General features: G+C 47.1%; 1 long non-coding RNA gene across 1 annotated transcript in view; it reads right to left on the reverse strand.

Annotated features, from left to right (window-relative positions):
• The window catches only part of LOC118081529 (uncharacterized), a 28,335-nt gene extending 11,897 nt beyond the window's left edge, over window positions 1-16,438 (reverse strand). Inside the window, exons 1-3 of the long non-coding RNA XR_004692084.2 lie at window positions 16,244-16,438; window positions 16,075-16,131; window positions 12,739-12,822 (exon numbers count right to left, since the gene is read on the reverse strand). This is a non-coding gene — a long non-coding RNA (uncharacterized LOC118081529). The remainder of the gene's footprint in view (window positions 1-12,738; window positions 12,823-16,074; window positions 16,132-16,243) is intronic.
• Between the last annotated feature and the right edge of the window lie 4,423 nt (window positions 16,439-20,861).

The raw sequence follows: 20,861 nt of genomic DNA on the forward strand, positions 1-20,861 counted from the left end.
ATCTAGACAGGATCATGGGTGGCGCTGTGGGTTAAACCACTGAGTCTAGGGCTTGCTGATCAGAAGGTCAGCGGTTCGAATCCCCGCGATGGGGTGAGCTCCCGTTCCTCGGTCCCAGCTCCTGCCAATGTAGCAGTTCAAAAGCACGTCAAAGTGCCTGTAGATAAATAGGTACTGCTACAGCGGGAAGGTAAATGGTGTATCCATGTGCTGCTCTGGTTCGCCAGAAGCGGCTTAGTCATGCTGGCCATATGACCTGGAAGCTGTATTGCCATCTCCCTCGGCCAATAAAGTGAGATGAAGTCCTCCACGACTGGACCTAATGGTCAGGAGTCCCTTTACCTTAACTTTACCTATACAGGATCATAGGTGAACAAAATATCCTTCCTGCCCTCAGGGAGTTATATCCTTTCCTTCTCAGTACGCTATGGGGTTTAGTCTTCAGTGTGAACTCAAAGAGTTGTTGCTGAAACCCAAGTTTAATTTCAGTAACCAAATGATATGGAGAAGTGTGTGCCTGTTCCATTCTCTTTCAGTGATAATTTGTGCAAATATGTATGCTATGGAAGGCATTCCAACACAGAACTGTGAGAGGGGCTCTAGATGTGAATTTCTTTTGAAGATCAAAACTTGAAGATCCTTGAGACATTTGTTATTAGCCCCTTGGTCACTGAAGCCACTGAAACCAAACCTATATTGCGGTTGGTAGGGTTGTATGGAATATAAATCAGCCTCCACAATTTTCCTTTGTCGTTGATGTATGTGACTCAACCTGCCCTTCAGGAGTACAGCTATTTCCTATGCATCTTTCTTTTTAAGGGCATTGATGACTGTTTCCTTAAGTCATTGTAGAAGCTTTCTCTGGGTCCTCTGATGTGGATTGAAAGGCTCAGACAGCCTGGGTTAAATACATTAAGAATAATAATAATATCAAAACATTTATGTACTGCTCGATTCGAATTAAAACTGTACATTGCATACAATAAAAGAATAAGGAAACAATTGTGCAATTGTGCTACTTCAGGGATATTTCATAAATGACAAGAAAGTGAATCGGGCATTTTGCTTCTCCATCCATACATTTCATAATTCTACTGCCAAACACTAGCCTTCCACCTCTGCAAAGTAAGCAAACTGCAACTTCTTTCACCCGTCACAACATCCCTCATATTTTCACTCTTTTAATAGTAGACATCAGACAGGATATTCAGATATAATTGAGGAAACAAATTACATTCTTTCATTCATTTATATTTCTTGCTTTTCCATCCCACTTTTTTTTTCTCCAAGGAACTCCCACTGCATTGTTAATCCCCACAACAACCCTGTGAGGTAAATTAGGCTAATAGATGGTGATACAGAGTGGAGGTGGAGCACAAGAGAGTGCAGATTTGGAACCTCTTTCAGTGCAAGAGCCAGAGTGCCAGGATAACGGACAGGTCTTCATTGCTCTGGAAAGTGAATGAGGCTTTAAAGTTTATTTGTGACACTTTAGCATAATGGAAGTCAAAGAATGAGGAAAACAATGAAGCAGAGGCTGAATACATCTTTCCTTTCCTTTGACGGGGTAGCTATTTGGCACTAGCAGTTTAAATAAATGTAAAGGTAAAGGGACCCCTGACCATTAGGTCCAGTCGTGACCGACTCTGGGGTTGTACGCTCATCTCGCATTATTGGCTAAGGGAGCCGGCGTATAGCTTCCAGGTCATCTGGCCAGCATGACAAAGCCACTTCTGGCAAACCAGAGCAGCACATGGAAACACCGTTTACCTTCCCGCCAGAGCGGTACCTATTTATCTACTTGCACTTTGACGTGCTTTCAAACTGCTAGGTTGGCAGGAGCTGGGACCAAGCAACGGGAGCTCACCCCGTCACAGGGATTCGAACCGCCGACCTTCTAATCAGCAAGCCCTAGGCTCAGTGGTTCAACCCACAGCGCCACCTGGGTCCCCTAGCAGTTTAAATAGTAAAACATAAAACAATATTTGCAGGATTTTTTGCAATTCCAGTTGAAAGCTAAAGCTTGCCTATCAGCTTGTCTAAAGGAATATTGGCAAGAACAGGGTGCAGTTTGTTTACCAGACAGGAAAGGCACTTGAAATGGGCCTCATAGGAAGTAAGTAAAGAGGTTTTCAGTACATAATAGACTACAAAGGATGGCTTCCATTGAGTCATTCCCTCAACGGGAACAACAGATTACTGTATAAGCACCATCTTTCCCTAAATTTTATTCTATAAGTTTCACCTTATCATTTTTCCAGACTTCCTACTGCAATCCATAGTCCTTTTGGCATCTCCCCTAATCCCTATCCCATATAATCACCAGCCTTAATTGCTAAGGCAGAGGTCTTTCATTCACTTATATTATCCAACTCTGAGAAGCTTAGCGTATAAAACTTATTCCCTGCCCCAGATATATTTCATGGCATCAACTTTTCTAGACAAAACTGCCTTATACTCACAAGAACATCTGCACTCAGGCTTTCAGAAGCCCCCCCAGGTTTTCAAATCAAGGAGACTCCCCACAATGAAATCATCTTAGAGTCAGTAAATAGCACACCATGTAATGGGAAAATGTGAGAAGTGGCACTGGACACAAAACATAACTTCTGCTTGGCTGGAAAGGGAGCTGTTTATAATTCCTTCACAATCCGTGAGTTGAAATGAGGACAGAGTCCTTGGTGAAGGTACAGCGGATTTGCTCTTATTTTGCTTGTGGTGAGTGTATGGCCTGTAATGTGCTCCTCTGCATTAAAAAAAACCTAAAATGAAATTGTATGTCTTCTAATTTTACTCACCAACTCAGCTGGAAAATACTTATTTTACTCTCCAACTCCCACAGTCGTGTGTGTGTGTGTGTGTGTGTGTGTGTGTGTGTGTGCAGCTTACCAAATGGTTGGATCTTTTGCTTGTTTGACTGTTAAATTATATACTGCCATGAATATTTATTAATTTACTCTTATGGTCCAGCCTACACAAGGCATCGGGATCATGTAATATGAATGAAAGATGCCGTTCCACAGCCTGAAAGCTCATAATATGGATGTGGCCGAGTGCCACTTGCTCTCAGCCCAGCAAAGGGGAGGGGATCAGGAAGGTTATACACCAGGCTTCCTCAAGCTCGGCCCTCCAGATGTTTTTGGCCTACAACTCCCATGATCCCTAGCTAGCAGGACCAGTGGTCAGGGATGATGGGAATTGTAGTCTCAAAACATCTGGAGGGCCGAGGTTGAGGAAGCCTGCTATACACAATGAAGGGAAGCTTCACAGACACTTAACCTAGGAATTTCTGGCAGAACTCAGCAACCTGCTCAAAAAGTAGCCTTCCCCTTCTTACAGGCTGCTCTAAATTGAGTGCCACCCATCTGCTCCATTGCCAGCCAATTATTCTCAGGTATAAGCAGTTATCAATAATAAGGCAGAAATCTGGGAAAGGGGGAGCAGAACTGTATCGGAAAATAGGGTGAAAGTAAGCTGGATGACGGCATAGCAGTGACCCAGTGTAGCAAGCAGCCCAAAAAGAGAGGCAGCAGGTGGTTATAGCAGGAATTCTGTAGCTTGAACCCCTGACCTACCTGGTGGCAAGCCAGTGTGTCAAGGCCCCAGTCCAGGGTCAATCCACATGTCCACAGTCCAAAGCACAGTCCCACAAAGATCCTGGAGAATCCAAACTGAGGTCCCTCAACATGGGCAGTTGAGCAGACACAGCACCTCAGCTCTGCTGCCTTTGTGACTTTGCATGCTGATTGCAGCATCTGGGCTTGATGAGGCAAGTGAGCCTCACCTGTCCCAAGCCTACTGCAGTTAAGGAATCACACACCTCCTCCCAGAGCTAGTGAGCCCCACCTGGCCAGCTAGGGAGCTGGGCTGTGGGCCTTGACGGCCTCAGCCTCCTAGAGTGCCCCCCAGCTACTCCCTATGCCTAGTTTGTGGAGACAGGTCCCCCTCTGGCTCTGGTGATGGGTCCTGCTGCTCTGGTTCTTATGCACTGAGCCCTATCTCCTCCTCATCCTCTGCCACCCCGTGAGTACTTCCTACACCAACCTCTCTTTCCCTACTCCGCAGCTTGCCCCGGTGTTTCCCAGTCCCAGCTACACCCCTCGCCAGGATCTTCTTCCTCCACTTCCTCCTCCCCGTAGTCCTGCCAGTTCATAACACTCTGCTAAGTCAACAGAAGCCAATCCCCCTTGGGGAAGACCACTACTGCAGACATAATCCAGACTGAGGAGGACCCCAAACCCCCAAACATGACCATCATTTCAGTTAGTACCTCCTTCATCAGAGGACTTAAATATCCAAAACACTGCCCTGAAAGCATTTGACTGAAGGGTGAGTTCTTTCTTTAAGGGAAAAAAAAAACAGCAACAACCCTAACGGTTGTTGAGCCGAGCCGTTATCATGCCAAAGTGATAATTCTGTCAATCACCCCTCTCCCCACCCCCACCCCCTGTTCATGGGCATAGCTGCCAAGTTTTCCCTTTTCTTGCGAGGAAGCCTATTCAGCATAAAGGAATTTCCCTTAAAAAAGGGAGAACTTGGCAGCTATGTTCATGGGTGTTCTCCTGACCCTTCTGAGCAGATTTGGGGAGGGCGCAGAAGGGAGGGAATGCCCTAAAATTGAATCTAAACAACAAGAACTTCAGGGGACAATACAAATAGTCAGGAAATGGACCATGTACAAAGAAGAAGAAAGGTAGCCAAAGCACAACAAACCAAAGATCATGCGTTCAAGAGATACTGCTGAAAATCTAGGTTGAAGATTGTTGTGACTGACATACCTAAGGGGTGAAATATCCATTCAATCAATGAGTCAGCCACTGTTTGTGTCCTTATCGCCTTCTACACCACAATAAAGGGTGATAAGGGGAGCTAGATTATAGCATAAAAATGTTAGCTATATGAAATGTACTCGGAGTCGAGAGTGAATTTCATGCTCTTTATTCAGCTCATAGTCATCAAGGAGAAGAGGAGAAGAAGAATGGCTCTTTTCCCAAAACCATCTGCTTATATACATTATTTACACAATGGGCCTTGCGTGATTGGCTACTTCAGGGCTACACCTGTGGGCCAATTATATTGTGGATTGACTTCTGCCTGCAGCCTGATTGGCTGCTCCTACAGGCCAATCAGGTAGCAGATTCACTTCTGCCAGCCGCCTGATTGGCTGCTCCAGCAGGCCAATCAGGTTGCGGATTCACTTCCACCTGGAGTTGGATTGGGTAGCTCCCGCTGATTCTGAATCCTATTGTTCTAGGATTCAGCTCAGTACATAACACCCCTCCCCTCTAAGTTCCAGTCCTGCCCGGGAAGTTGCATTCGTAGTCCCCAAGGTCTGCTGGCCGCCTCCGTGTGCGTTGTGGCCTGGGGTGTTCCTTGGTCAGGGGTTCTGGTTCTGGCTCGTGTTCCGAGGCTGCTGGCTGTGCCGGGGCTGTCTGGTCTGGCGCCACTGAACCACTAGGTTGTGGCTCTGGTTCCGGTGTCCTTCCAGCCTCGGGGCGCCCCTCTGTGCCTACTGCTTCTGCTTCCCCTGTCCACCCCTCTCGCTCTACAGGCCTCACTGCCCTGCTGTCCCCTTGGGACCCCTCTGTCCCGCTCTCCTCCCGGGTTACTCCTGGGAATCGTCGCCGTAGCTGGTCGCAGTGGCGGCGCCAACATTCCCCCCCTTCCGTTAGTACCTCGTACGACACGGGACCGGTCACCTTGGTGACTGTGGCGGGTACCCATGCTGGGCCTGCCCCAAAATTCTTTGCGTACACTGCGTCCTGGGCCACAAATGTCCGGGGGTTCCTGCCTTTCCCCACCACTACCTCATCCTGAGCTCTGTCGGGGTGAAGTCGGTCCAGTCTAGTTGCAAGGCGCCGGCCCATTAGTAGTTCAGCTGGGCTCCGGCCCGTCGTTGTGCTTGGGGTGCTGTGCTGTGCTAGAAGAAATGCGGCAAGGCGGTATTCCCAGTCCCCTTGTGTCATGCGGCGGAGGCTGTCCTTGGTGGTCCGCACCATGCGCTCCGCTTGGCCATTGGTGGTAGGGTGGAATGGTGCTGAGCGGATGTGGCGGATGGCGTTCTGCGCTGTGAAGGTCTGGAACTCCTCTGACGTGAATGCGGTTCCATTGTCCGAGACGAGGGTGTCAGGGAGCCCGTGGGTTGCAAAAAGCTTACGTAGTACCCGGATGGCTGCCGCCGTAGAAGTGGACGGTACCAGTGCGACCTCCAGCCATTTGGTGTAGGAATCCACCACTATGAAGAATGTTTTTCCCTGGAAGGGGCCAGCGAAGTCCACGTGCAAGCGTGACCATGGATGTCGGGCGGACTCCCAGGGCTGGACTGGGGCCCTTGGGGGATCCGGGCGGGATTCTTGGCAGGTCTGGCAGTGTTGGACCCAGGCCTCTATCTCTCTGTCAATCCCCGGCCACCACACATAACTCCTGGCAAGGGCCTTCATCCTCACTACCCCTGGGTGTGTCTCGTGTAGGGCTGTGAGGACCCTTTTGCGGAGGGGCTGGGGAACGACAACCCTGCTTCCCCATAACAGGCACCCCTTGTGGGCCGACAGTTCATGTTTGCGGTTTGTGTAGCCAGCGAATTCTGGCCCGGGGCTGCTGCTGGGCCATCCTCGCCACACCCAGTCCAGGACCCGGGAGATGACCCTATCTTTTGTGGAATGGTGCGCAACTTCTTGTGCCTGAATGGGTCGGTCGGGAAGCAGCTCCAGGGTCATAACCTCTTGCGCAGGCGCTGGGTCAGGTCCTGTTTCTGGTAGTGGTAGCCTGCTGAGGGCGTCTGCGTGGCCCATCGCCTTCCCAGGGCGGTGGATTAGTGCATACTGGTAGCCGGCAAGGAAAATTGACCACCTGAGGACACGTGGAGACAACACTTGGGGGGTCTGCTTCTCGGGGGCAAACAGGCCAAGCAACGGCTTGTGGTCAGTCACTATGGTAAAGGGCCGCCCGTACAAGAAATCATGGAATTTTTTTACGCCCTTCACGATTGCCAGACCCTCCTTGTCAATCTGTGAGTAGTTTCGTTCGGCTGCAGCAAGCGTCTGGGAGAAGTATGCCACCGGCACCTCTCTTCCATCCGGGAGTTGGTGTCCCAGGACAGCGCCGATGCCATAGGGAGAGGCGTCGCATGCCAGCACCACTGGCAGCCTCTCGTCGAAGTGTGCCAAGACCGAGTTCGAGACGAGCAAGTCCTTGACTGCCTGGAATGCGGCCCTTTGTCGCTGGCCCCACACCCAAGGGGCCCTTTTATCTAGGAGTCTGTGTAGGGGCTCCGCTACCGCTGCCTTATGGGGAAGGAAGGCATGGTAAAAGTTCAATAGTCCCAAGAATGACTGAAGTTCGGGCTTGCTCTTGGGCGCTGGGGCCTCACAAATGGCCCGTACCTTGTCACCGGTTGGATGGACCCCTTCTGCGTCCACATTAAATCCCAGAAAGTCCACCTGCGGCACTCCCAGTAAACACTTTTCCCGCTTCACCTTGAGGCCCGCCGTCTGGAAACGGTGCAGGACGGAGCGGAGGCGGTCCTCAAATTCCTCTGGTGTGGGCCCGGCGATCAGTACATCATCGAAGAAGGGGGTGACGCCAGGAATCCCTTTAAGGAGAGAGTCCATTAGATTCTGGAATATGCCTGGTGCCACGCTAACGCCAAATTGCAGCCGCTTTACTCTGAATGCCCCTCTGTGCGTCACAATCGTCCGAGCCTCTGCTGTGGCTTCGTCCACAGGCAACTGTTGATACGCTTGGGCCAAGTCCAGTTTGCCAAAGATTTTTGACCCAGCCAGGGTGGCGAGGACATGGCTGACCACTGGCACTGGGTATGCATGGGCCGTGAGAGCCTTGTTTATGGTGCATTTGTAGTCTGCACAGATGCGGACCGAACCGTTAGGCTTGACGGGTGTGACAATTGGAGTTTCCCAGGGGGCGTTGGGCACCGGCTCCAGCACTCCTTGCTCCACGAGCCGGTCCAATTCCTCGTCTATGCGGGGTTTCAGGGCGAACGGGACCCGACGGGCCTTGTGCCTGATGGGTCGTACAGCGGGGTCTAGCTGTAGGGCAATGGGGGGTCCTGTATATCGTCCCAATGCCCCATCGAAAACCCCTGGAAACTCTTTGCATATGGCGTCCACGTCCACTTGTAAGCTAGTGCGGTTCACCCCGGTAACGGCTAGCCCCAGAGGTGCAAACCATGCCAGTCCCAGTAAGCTAACGTAGGGGCCCTTAACTACCAGCAAGTCCAATTGTTGCTTTCGCCCTCGATATTGCACCCTGAAGGTCCCCACCCCCATTGTAGGGACCTTACGTTTCTGGAAGTCCCGGAGGGTGAATGGGGCCGGCCTTAGTTTGGGACCCCCATTAGGGCACAGTTCCCTTAATGTTCGGGCTGAGATTATGGATAGAGTTGAACCCGTGTCCAGCTCCATGCGGCATGGGGCTCCCTCTATCTGTACCTCTATATAAATTTTCTCTGTGCTGGGATGGGGTAACTGGAATACCTGGTAGTCCGTGATCTCCGTCGAGTTGCCTTGGTGCATGGTGCCGTGTGACCTGGGGCTCCTGGGTCGGTCATCTGATGCTTGTCGACGGGTGAGTCGAGCCCGACACACCCGGGCGATGTGTCCCAATTTTCGGCACTGCCTGCACTCTGCGTTGCGGAATCGACAGGTCCTCCTCTCGTGGTTCTCCCCGCAGCTTGCACAGTTCCCTCCTTCTCGTCGAGGCTGCTGTGGTGTGTGTGCTGCTTGAGTGCGCCGCTGTACTCGGTGTACTTCCTCCCTGTCAGATTCGGATTCGTCGGTGAGGTCTTCGTGGTAGACCCTCGGTTGGGATGGCGGGGCCGGTCGTGCCTCTTGCGTTGACCTCTCGGCGGCTTCGGTTGCCAGGGCTTCCTCCAGAGCAATCTGGAACGTGAGGTCTTTTTTTGTGTAGAGGCGTCGTTGCAACATCTCGTCCCTCAGGCCACCGACGAGGCGGTCACGAAGCATGTTCTCCAACTCTGAGAAGTTGCATAGCCGGGCGGCTTGGCGGAGGGAGGTCACAAACCCAGTTATGGTTTCCCCCGGGGCTTGCCGCTTTGCGTAGAAGGCATTTCGGCAAGCTACCACCGAGGGCTGTGGTGAGAAGTGCTCCTTCAGCCGTTCCATTATTGTTTTGTAAGAGACGGTAGCGACATCTCTAGGTGCAAGGAGAGCCCGGGCGATTTCAAACGTCTCCTCTCCACAGACGCTGAAGAATGTCGCCCTCTTCATGGCATCGTTGGTGACTTCTTTCGCTTGCAGGAGGAAGTTGAAACGGGCGGCGTACCCTTCCCAGTCTCCTGATGCTGGTTTGAATGGCGAGAAGCTGCTGTCGGTTGCCATTCTGGGTTCGTTGGGTCCTGGAGCTGAAGCCTGGATGCACGGTGCGATGCAGCGGTGCAGCAGGTGGCGGTGCTGCGGTGCAGTGCGTGGTGGCGGTCAGCTCAGCAGGATCCCACCTTCGTCGCCAGTGAAATGTACTCGGAGTCGAGAGTGAATTTCATGCTCTTTATTCAGCTCATAGTCATCAAGGAGAAGAGGAGAAGAAGAATGGCTCTTTTCCCAAAACCATCTGCTTATATACATTATTTACACAATGGGCCTTGCGTGATTGGCTACTTCAGGGCTACACCTGTGGGCCAATTATATTGTGGATTGACTTCTGCCTGCAGCCTGATTGGCTGCTCCTACAGGCCAATCAGGTAGCAGATTCACTTCTGCCAGCCGCCTGATTGGCTGCTCCAGCAGGCCAATCAGGTTGCGGATTCACTTCCACCTGGAGTTGGATTGGGTAGCTCCCGCTGATTCTGAATCCTATTGTTCTAGGATTCAGCTCAGTACATAACACTATAAAAACAGAATAAAGAGTGAATGCCTTCTGTTGCCACGAGCCTTTGTTTGTACATTAATCCCTACTCACTACTGGGAGGTTTATTTGACATCCTAATGGTTCCAAAGCAGAAAGAAAATACCCCAAATATTGGGAGTTAGGCAATGGCAGAAGAGATCTTTTTAGGAAATAACAGAGTCATTTCCATAAGTTCTTTAACTTTATTCCTTCAGTCTGGGGAAAATTAGTCTGGCTGGGGGTTTTCTTCTTCAGGAAGCTGGTATAATTCTAAGACACAGATGGCTGATGATCAATGTGTAATAACATCTTTGAAGTCATCCTAAGGCAAAAAAGCACTTGTGACAAGCATTAGTTGCTGAAACAAATTCCACTTAATTAAGACACGAAGGCTGCATTGAAAGACATCCTGGCTTGTCTACCGAATTAACTGTTACAAATGTTGCTGGGGGTTGTGCTTTGCAACAGCTCTTAATGGTAAAGGACAGTAAGCCTTTGAGGAATCCTTCCTAACTTTGTTGACTTTCATTATGTATCTCCAAGTTTGTAGATGGAAGTCAATATTGCTATTGTTGCAGCAGAAGTCTGGAGGGTCTACTTGTAATCAGAATAGGCAGCAGAGATCCAATGCAGCTACTGTATATCCACATTCTTTTTCTTTCAACACAGTAGGTTAAGTTGGCTGGTGAACACCTTGGTTTTAGCCAGGGCTTTCTTTCAGCCAGAACTCTGAGAGTCCCAGCACCTCTCAGGTGGGTGCCACCGCCGTTCTAAGAGGTGTTCATGGTAAGTTCCAGCACCTCTTCTTCTAGGGGAAAAAAAGTACTGGTTGTTTTGATCCTCATATTGTTTGCTTCAGATCTCAGTTTCTGAGGTGCACGGCCCAACCTACAAATTATTTGACCATAAGATCAGGGACTTGACGCCCTCCAAGTGCTCTTGAAGTCCAACTGTCATCAGCACCAGCGAAAATGGCCAATGGTCAGGGATTATGTAAAAATATTTTTTTTCCTAATATTTATTTATTTCTTCCTTTTCACACCGAGAGAAAGGTCCCAAAACATTTTATAGTGTGAAAGACATTAAAATCACACATAAAACCAGATGATGGAAGCTGTAGCCCCAAAACATTGGGAGAGTGAAAGGTTCCTTATCCCTGCACCAGGTACTGGAATGAGGGTGACTTTGGTTTCACTATAGTCAAGTGGCACAACTCAGTACAGAGTTAGGCATCCTTGAGCCCACAGAAATTAGTGTGCTGGACTGCAGCCAAAAGGTTTTATTTCGCTCCTGCTACCTAATGCCTTATTTTCAAGAATAATATGGTAGTATGTTTCATCAGTATGAATTATGGTGCTGGAGGAGACTCTTGAGAGTCTCATGGACTGCAAGAAGATCAAACCTATCCATTCTGAAGGAAATCAGCCCTGAGTGTTCACTGGAAGGACAGATCGTGAAGCTGAGGCTCCAATACTTTGGCCACCTCATGAGAAGAGAAGAATCCTTGGAAAAGACCCTGATGTTGGGAAAGATTGAGGGCACTAGGAGAAGGGGACGACAGAGGACGAGATGGTTGGACAGTGTTCTCGAAGCTACGAACATGAGTCTGACCAAACTGCAGGAGGCAGTGGAAGACAGGAGTGCCTGGTGTGCTCTGGTCCATGGGGTCATGAAGAGTCGGACACGACTAAATGACTAAACAACAACAATGTTTCATCTTAGCATTTCCTCTAATTTTGTTTGGTCTGATTTTGTTTGAGAGGTGCCTAAATAAGTCTCTTTGCTTAAGCTGCCAAGTGGAAAGCACTGTGTGTCTGGATTTGGGCCACTTGAATCAGTTAAACTGGATGGATTCCAAAATTCCTAGTCACAATACAACACAGAATTAGGTGCTCAATAGGGCCTTTAGTCTCTAGTTATGCTGCCTTGCAATGGCTGCTCTTATGCATCTATTGTCAGTATTTAAAAAATGTATGTGCCTAATGTCTTAATTACAGCATTTTTTGGACCATGTAAATCATTCCTATAGTAGCCTCATTAACCCCAGCTCTGGTCATTCAGAGCTCCTCTTCCTCTGTGCTGCTTTCTCTAATATGCATACAAGCAAGCTTGAGGGAAACAGTCAAAGGACAGGCTGGTAGAAGCAGATGGTTCAGTATTCACTGTCTCCCATATGGTGGTAAAGCCATTCAAGAGGAAATAATGCATTGAGTCAATGTGTTCAGGCTGAAATGCATGATGTCAAAAAATATCGGCACAAAATAAAAGAATTCCTTCCAGCAACACCTTAGAGACCAACTAAGTTTGTCATTGGTATGAGCTTTCGTGTGCATGCACACTTCTTTAGTATATGTTGGGTTTTTTTGTTTTGACTACGGCAGACCAACACAGCTACTTACCTGTAACTAAAAAATATCGGCATAAAGCATAGTCAATTTTCATTCCGGTCGTAGAGATAAGAGTTTGGTTACTTACAGACACACACACACACACACACACACACACACACACACACACTTTGCACACTGCCCCTGCCCCAAATGTCCCTGGCCCACTTTGAGTAGGAAGGTCCAAAGGTGGATTCTACCTTCCACGTGATAAGGAATCCTGATAATGGAGGTTGTAGGAAGGCTTCTAAGTGCATTCAGCTATGGACTTATGTACATACGTTGCTCTCATTGCATAATTAAGGGATCAGATGGATCCTGGAATAAGTATCTTGATACTCCTGGAAGGCAGGATGATGATAATGACTGGGAGATATTAGCTATTGCATACTTATCCTTAAAAAAAAAGTTGAGATAGGACAATAAGCAGCTCAGGGATCAATACTCTGTGTTGCCGATTGAAAGTAGAAGGGTTAGAGGAAACGTTTACCAGATTCTGTAGTGAGTCACTGCCAACCACTTGAGAAGTAGGTCTTACTCAGGAATCAGGATTGCCAGCGGGATCTATTTGATTCTGTAAGAAGTTAGATTGCCTTATGTTTAGTAGCCCAAGCCTTACATGTTCCTACATTTCACATATATTTTAAATGAGGGGGAACAGATCTCCTTATGGGAGTACCTGGGTCAACCTTTTCCTTTTCTACTAGTCCAAGAAGTCAGACATTCATTATTGTATTGTCTGTGCCATTTTCAACAGTGACACTGGTCAACACACAGCAGACATATCTGCCATTTCAAAAGTGATTCAGCCTTTTGCCAGCATTAGTCACAACTCAACTACTAAGATGAGATACTTTCTCATTCATTATTAATTTAAGCAATTTATTGCAATTAGCCTGCATTAAAAGGGAAACTACTCATAATCTAATGGGGCCCTGGACAGCGTATAGAACTAACTCCCTGGAGGAAAATGGAATGTCAATTTGTATCCACCTTGTTCTGGAGCCAACATTTCTGATGGTCACGTGCTTTGACTCAATCTGCTCTTGCAGTCACATTTCAACAGTGCAGTTATCCTTTTGGAAAGATGACAACATTGAAGCCACTGAATCATCCTCCAGTTTATGCCCAGAAGTGGGCCAGAGGAAGAAGTTTCTCCCTCCCGCAAAGCCCCACCCCAAGAAGCTAGCTGGCACAGTTGATTGGCTCCCTGGGTAAGGCATGAGCACAGCTGGGTGGAACACAGCTCAGCAAGCCACCAGCCCAACAGGCACAAAAAGGGCGACTCAATAAATGGGGACCCAGAACATATATGAAAAGTATATTTTGTCTGCATGACAACACATCACATCCATTCATCCAATAAAATACACTAAAAGGCTTGCTTGTTTGTTTTTACACCTTCACTATGGCCAAGAGCTTGTGTAGATGATACAACAGCAGAAGATATTAATGAATTGCCAACAGTGAAATTATGAATGTAAGGATGGGTTGGTAGCCTCCTAACCATTACCGTGTTTCTCATATTTTAAGACATGTCTTATATTTTTTTTTCCGAAGAAAATAAGCCTATGGCTTATTTTCGGGGGTGTCTAATTTTTTGCCGAGCCACGACTGAGCGGGAACCAGCAAAGGCAGCAGCCCGCCGCCGGCTTGGAGCTCGGCAACGTGCGCGCTGCTGCCTTTGCCAGCTCCCGCTCTGTTGGAGCTCGGCAAAGCGCCGCTGCTACGGTACCTTTGCCGGCTCGAGCTCCAAGCCGGCGGCGGGCTGCTGCTTCGCGGCTTCTCCTCCTCCTCCTTCTCCTCACTGCCGCCTTTTTCGGGCTCCAGCTCCTTCTTCCCCACAGGCTCCTCCGCGGAAGGCCCGTCCAGCAGCTCGGCCTCTGAGTCGCCGCTGCTGCTGCCGCCTCTTTCTCCTTCTCCGCCGCCGCCGGGCTCTCCTCCTCCGGGCCCCTCGTCCTGGGCGGGAAGAGCGGTGGTGGGGTTCTCGGCGGCCGCCAGGCTCTCCTGGGTCTCCTGCCTTCCCGCTCGCCTCACACGCGCGGCACACGAACAGGCAAGGCGGCGCGCTGGGCCGAAAAGGGGGAGGGAGGGTGAGCGCAGACGCGCGCGCAGGGGAGGCTCCCTCTCACCGGGCCATGTGCGCGAGAGCGGACCCGGCGGCGAGTCTCGCGAGAGGGGGCAGGGAAATTGAGCGGGACAGCAGCAGCCCGCCGCCGGCTTGGAGCTCGGCAAAGCGCGCACTGCTGCCTTTGCCGGGTCCTGCTCATGTCTTATTTTTGGGGTATGCCTTATATTTCGCAAGGTCTTGAAAATCCTGCCATGCCTTATTTTTTAGGGATGCCTTAAAATATGAGAAACACGGTATATAGCAGAAGCAATAGCAAATCTCCGGATGACGCCACTTTCCATCAACCGAACAAATCCCTGGATCATCCCTGACTATGAACTAAAGCACAATCACACTATTTGAACATACTGTTAAGAAACATACTGTTAAGTGCTCTGCAACTCTCATGTTTAGGAAGATTTTAAAAAGTCGTATTTGTTTAAATTAAAAACCTGATTATTTTGCAATCTAACAATTGCCCTAGGGGGGCAAAATAATGAATGCTTAATTGGCATTTAGAAAACCAACTGTACATGCTATGGCAATGCACCAAAACAGGTAAAAGATATGAGCCATGTGACAGTGAGTGGATTTCCCCATGCCTCTCTGAAGGTTTCCCCCCCCACCCTGTGCACCATCCCTTTTGAATTTTGGTTTTAACAAATTAAATTAAATTTATTTCTTAAATTAATTCTGGAATGGGGTGTGCATACCCTGTGTCACTGATATATTGTGTTTTATCTGTGGGTTAAACCACAGAGCCTAAGGCTTGCCGATCAGAAGGTCAGCAGTTCGAATCCCCACGATGGGGTGAGCTCCCATTGCTCGGTCCCAGCTCCTGCCAACCCAGCAGTTCCAAAGCACGTCAAAAGTGCAAGTAGATAAATAGGTACCGCTCCAGTGGGAAGGTAAACGGCATTTCCGTGTGCTGCTCTGGTTTGCCAGAAGCGCCTTTGTCATGCTGGCCACATTACCTGGAAGCTGTACACCGGCTCCCTCGGCCAGTAAAGTGAGATGAGCACTGCCGCAACCCCAGAGTCGGTCACGACTGGACCTAATGGTCCCTAATGGCTCCCTTTACCTTTAAATGTACTCCTGTTCATTGGTAAAACACAATCACCTAAATAGTCTTGATACAACTATAATAGACACACCTAGATTCCTTTTTCTGGTGCTTTATCTGTGCACATGTGCATGTTGGTAATGCAGAGAGAGTTAGAGACATTAATGTGCATGCTTAAACTGTGTGTTTAAACGACGGAACTCACTCTTACTAGATATAGTGATGACCACCAACTTGAATGACTTTAAAGGAGGATCCATAAAGGATAAGGATACCAGAAATCCGGAAACCACAGACAAATTTAATAGGGCCCATAAACAGCATAAGAGGTAAGGAACAGATTGAAATAAGAACACAGTACATTATTATAACAATAGTACATAGAAACACGTGTGAAATAGGTCAGGGACTGAGTGTGTGGGTGATGTGCATGGGGATGTTGGGGTGAGTCTTGCATGGACACCCCTGTCTCCCATCCAGGAATGCAACATTTATGTGTTAGGCAGTTTGCCTGAAAACACCTTGAGTGTTGTGCTGGGTATGAATTCGGGTAATTATAAGTGTTTGATGGCTGAGATTTGGATATGGAACTCGGCGTTTGCAAATTTTAAAGCTTGCTATTGTACAGCAGAGAGCTTCCCCCTTCTCCATACCTCTTATCTTTGTAGCCCAATCATATCTGGCTGGCATTTTCTTGCATGGTGTGAAACCTATTGAACGATAATGACACAATATAAATAGAATATTTTCCTTTAAAATCACATCCAAAGATGACGAGGGGAAGCTTTTGTTCAACAACACACATTGTGTCCAATATGTTACCTTCAGCTACATCCAGCGGAAGCTTATTTTTCTCTGATTTCCTACACGTCTGCCAAGACAAGTTTCTCTCGACACCGTTCTTCAGGAATCTTCATTGCCAGGCACTCAGGCAAATGTAATACATCAGCTCAAACACAACTACATCTGTGGGAGGCAGCACACCAGGAGCATGAATGCATGCACCATTTATCCTCAGCTACTGTGAAGAAAAAACAAGAAGGGAGAAATACATTATTTTAGTTGATTTGTCAAGTGTGATCCCCCTCCAACTTCTTTACCTTTCAGATCCTTTCTGGTGGGTTTTCTCTGGACCAATCATAGGTTTACCCAAACTCCCTGCCTGTGGAGCTCTGAAGGAAGAAAAGTGATTGCTTTGCAGGAAAAGGGGATCATTTGTTCTTTTGTTTGCTGTGGGAAAATAGGATGACTGAACTGCTGACCCTTTGATATCCGGGGCTGTGAGCAGAATTGGTTTTGTCATCTGACATTTGGGTGCCTGAACTTGGTTTACTTGAAAGGTGACTGAGTGACAGCTAGCAACTGTAAAAGAAAATGTATTGTCAAAATGGTTGCCCAAAACTTATGAATAGTGGTCAAACAGTCAATAGAAGTTGCCTCTGTCTATTTAATTCATTGGGCTGTTACACACAGTTAAACCTATTGATTTCAGTGGACTTGAGCATATTGAACTGTGTTGGGTCATGGAAACCTACTTAGGAGTAAATACAAATCATCACTTCAGAGTTTTGTTTGCATGCAAAGGACTCAGGTCCAGTGCCCAGAATCTCCAGGTGGGGCAGGGTATTATCCCTGTCTGAATCTCTCTGGGCCTCTCCAGACATCCTTTTTTTATTGCACATTCATGGTGATTTGTGCTCATGATGCCATCGGGGGAATTATACACAGTCCTGCTTTCATTACTATTTGCAAATGTTTTGGGATGGTTATGGCTATGGTTTTCGGCCCACTTTTGTTGTGCCTCCGGGGCAGCAATAATGTGGAAGCGCTGGGGAAACATCACATAACTACTATAAAACAGAATAAATCTACCACTAATGCACTATTATTGTGTCAAGTACATGTTGCATAATATACTTTCAGTAAAACACCAGTCTGAAGGCAGCAGGAGAGCAGGATAGAGAGCCAATCAGTGATGGTGATGGTGAGCTGCATACCAGGCGAATTCCACTACAGTATTTCTAGTGTGGGCAATTCTAGTTAATACTTTGTCAGTTGATACTTTGTCAAGACTATTGTTCCTGGGTAGGACTTTGTATACTTGTGATATAAAGCATCATTCCTCAACCTGGTGCCTTCCTGATGTTTTGGACTACAACTCCAGTCATCCCTTGCCTTTGGCCAGGCATCCCCAAACTTTGGCCCTACAGATGTTTTGGACTACAGTTCCCATCATCCCTGACCACTGGTCCTCTTAGCTAGGGATCATGGGAGTTGTAGGCCAAAACATCTGGAGGGCTGCAGTTTGGGGATGCCTGCCTTTGGCCATGCTTGCTGTGGCTGTAGCGAGTTGTAGTTCAAAACATGGGGAAGGTACTAACTACATTGTTTTAAAGCTGTGCCCCTCCAGCTGTTGCTGGGCTACAACTCTCATCACACTTGGCCGTGCTAGCTGGGGGTGATAGAAGTCAGTATGCTACAACATCTGGAGAGCCACAGGTTTCCCATCTCCTGTTTTTAATGCCTGCTGGATTTTACGAAAGCATATTGGTTTATTGATCCCTTCTGCTTTATGTTGTTGATGTCGTTGCTGTCACTTTCTGTAGCATAGCATTTCATTTCAACCTTCCAACAGTTTGACTTCATCCCCAAAGACCAGGCATCCCCAAACTCCAGCCCTCCAGATGTTCTGGACTACAATTCCCATCTTCCCCGACCACTGGTCCTGTTAGCTAGGGATCATGGGAGTTGTAGGTCAAAACATCTGGAGGGCCGCCGTTTGGGGATGCCTGCCAAAGGCTCACTCCTCCATTGTCTCCCAAGACAGATGGATGCCAAAAGGTAATTAAGCAATATATAAATACCTTAAATAAATAAAATAATTCAAGGAAGAATGAAGGACATCTTCATAAAGCATATCATCTCAAGCCGTTTTGAATGAGTGAGTGGATAAACTAAGAGAAGGCACAAATTATTCAAATCTGCTTAATACATAGATTTATGTCAGATCATATCTTCCAAAATGAATCATAACAGGTCATATCTCTCATATATATTAGCCCATCTAACAGATGACTGTGACAAGATGTACTGTAACTATATATACACCAAGAATGCATTTTTATAATTATGTTGTCCAGATGATTGACTCAGCACTCCTTGTAAAGAGGAATTGATTGTTAATCCACTCTGGAAATTGTAGCTCTGTTGGGGGGGGGGATAGGGATGTCCAAACAACTCTCAGTGCCCTTAACAAATTACAGCTCCTGGAATTCTTTGGGGGAAGCCATGACTGTTTAAACTGGTATCTATGGTGTGAATTGGGACGCGGGTGGCGCTGTGGGTTAAACCACAGAGCCTAGGGCTTGCCGATCAGAAGGTCGGCAGTTTGAATTCCCGCGACAGGGTGAGCTCCCGTTGCTCGGTCCCAGCTCCTGCCAACCTACGGTAGCAGTTCAAAAGCATGTCAAAGTGTAAGTAGATAAATAGGTACCGCTACAGCGGGAAGGTAAACAGTGTTTCTGTGTGCTGGTCTGGTTCGCCAGAAGCGGCTTAGTCATGCTGGCCACATGACCTGGAAGCTGTACACAGGCTCTGTCGGCCAATAAAGCAAGATGAGCGCCGCAACCCAAGAGTCAGTCGTGACTGGACCTAATGGTCAGGGGTCCCTTTACCCTTTACCTTTATGGTGTGAATGTGGCCATAGAAACACAGCTCAGATACATTCCAACAGGGTCCACCCACTAGTATGGGCCACAAGCAACAGAACAGCAATCAATACTATATGTAAAAAAAATGGAAATGTGTGGAAGCTAATGTACCAAATGTGTACACTGAAAAAATCTGAATGGCCTACTTGTGATATACAGTTCTGATCTGGAAGCACTCCTATTTACCTAGAAGTAAATCCCATGGAACTCAATGGATATTATATCTGAGTAGACATGTATAGCATTATACTGTAAATAACTACCATTCTACTGCAAGTATTTTCAGTATTCATTCGTTATTAAGTGTCAGAAGGTGATAAATACAAATGAAAACAACCACACTGCTGCAAATTCACCTGTGATATAACTCTATATGTGTTTATTTTTCACTTCTACAATCCTGCTTCACCCCCTTTCCCGCCCCCAAGGCTAAGCATTAGGCTGGTCCATGTCTTGATGGATTCAGTAACCAGAATTCCATTTTTGAATCAGTCAGGTGTTACACAAAAAAGGTGTCCCCATGAGTACAATGAGATTGAAAACCTTGACCTTTGGTTCTACTTTAGTAGAGCAAGTCACACTACATTGACTTGATGTATGAGCACAGATGAAGGAGTTAGGAAAAATAAGGAAATTTTAGTAGATATAAATAGGATTTACAACGCTCTCATCTTTAGCAACCTGGATTTCTTTAGCTCATTGGTAATCCAGATAAATAAGGTGTTTAGATTAATCCAAAAATGTTCTTTTCTTTTACCTTGCTTAATTTATCATCATGCTCTCTACTCCTCCTCGGAAAAGGAACCTTTTAAATGAAGTCATTGGAATCTATGGATTAAACCATTAAGCAGTTACCACTGTGAAGAACATACGGGGGGGGGGAGCCTTGGCAGCTATACTTTAGAAGCCAAATTCAAGCAGTATTTTTTAATAGATGCACATAACATGCTATTTGTAGCAGCGTTAAAAACCAAAATGGATTATTAAACAGCATTTTTGCATCTAGCACGTGCATATCACTATAGATCACTATAAATTAATTCTTTAGAGGAAAATTTAACCATTCAGAGTAACAGAATATAGTCTAATTAGTATGTAAAGCCCTTAACAGCTTGGGATCACTTTACCTATGATATCTCTTCACCCCACATGTTCACACTGAACCACTTCGATTGGCGGAATTGACACTACTGCAGGTGCCACATAATACCCATTCTGCATTTGTAAGGACTCGGTTGTTTAGTGTGGCAGCCCTTACACTTTGGAACTCCCTGCCTTTGGATATTAGCAGGTGCCTTCACTGTACCTGTGCCTGCTGAGAACATTTTTGTTCCCAAAAGCCTCACCAGATCCTTAGGAAGTTGAGGTAATCTTAATTTGTTTTAGTATTTTAACTTTTGTTTGCTTTAAACTACAGTTGTGATTTTAAAACAGATTTTATTGTTTTATCTTCTTGTAAACCACTTTGAGGTTTTGTTTTTACAATCAAGCGGTGTATAAATTTTATGAAATGAATAAATAAATCTTTGGACACCTTGGTCCAAATGTGTATTCACACAAAATATTCCGCTGTTAAAGAGATCAGCATTGAAGGTTCCCTTTCTCAGACCTATTTATATGGCAGCAATGAATCACTACCAAAACAACTATTACTATTTTTATTTTTAATTTAAGACCCCCCTTTCGATTGAATTCTTTTATGTTAGTGGCCTTGAATTGCCCCTTGAAGA

Source organism: Zootoca vivipara, chromosome 2 (assembly GCF_963506605.1).
Source record: "Zootoca vivipara chromosome 2, rZooViv1.1, whole genome shotgun sequence".
In the NCBI taxonomy this organism is placed as follows: Eukaryota; Metazoa; Chordata; class Lepidosauria; order Squamata; family Lacertidae; genus Zootoca; species Zootoca vivipara.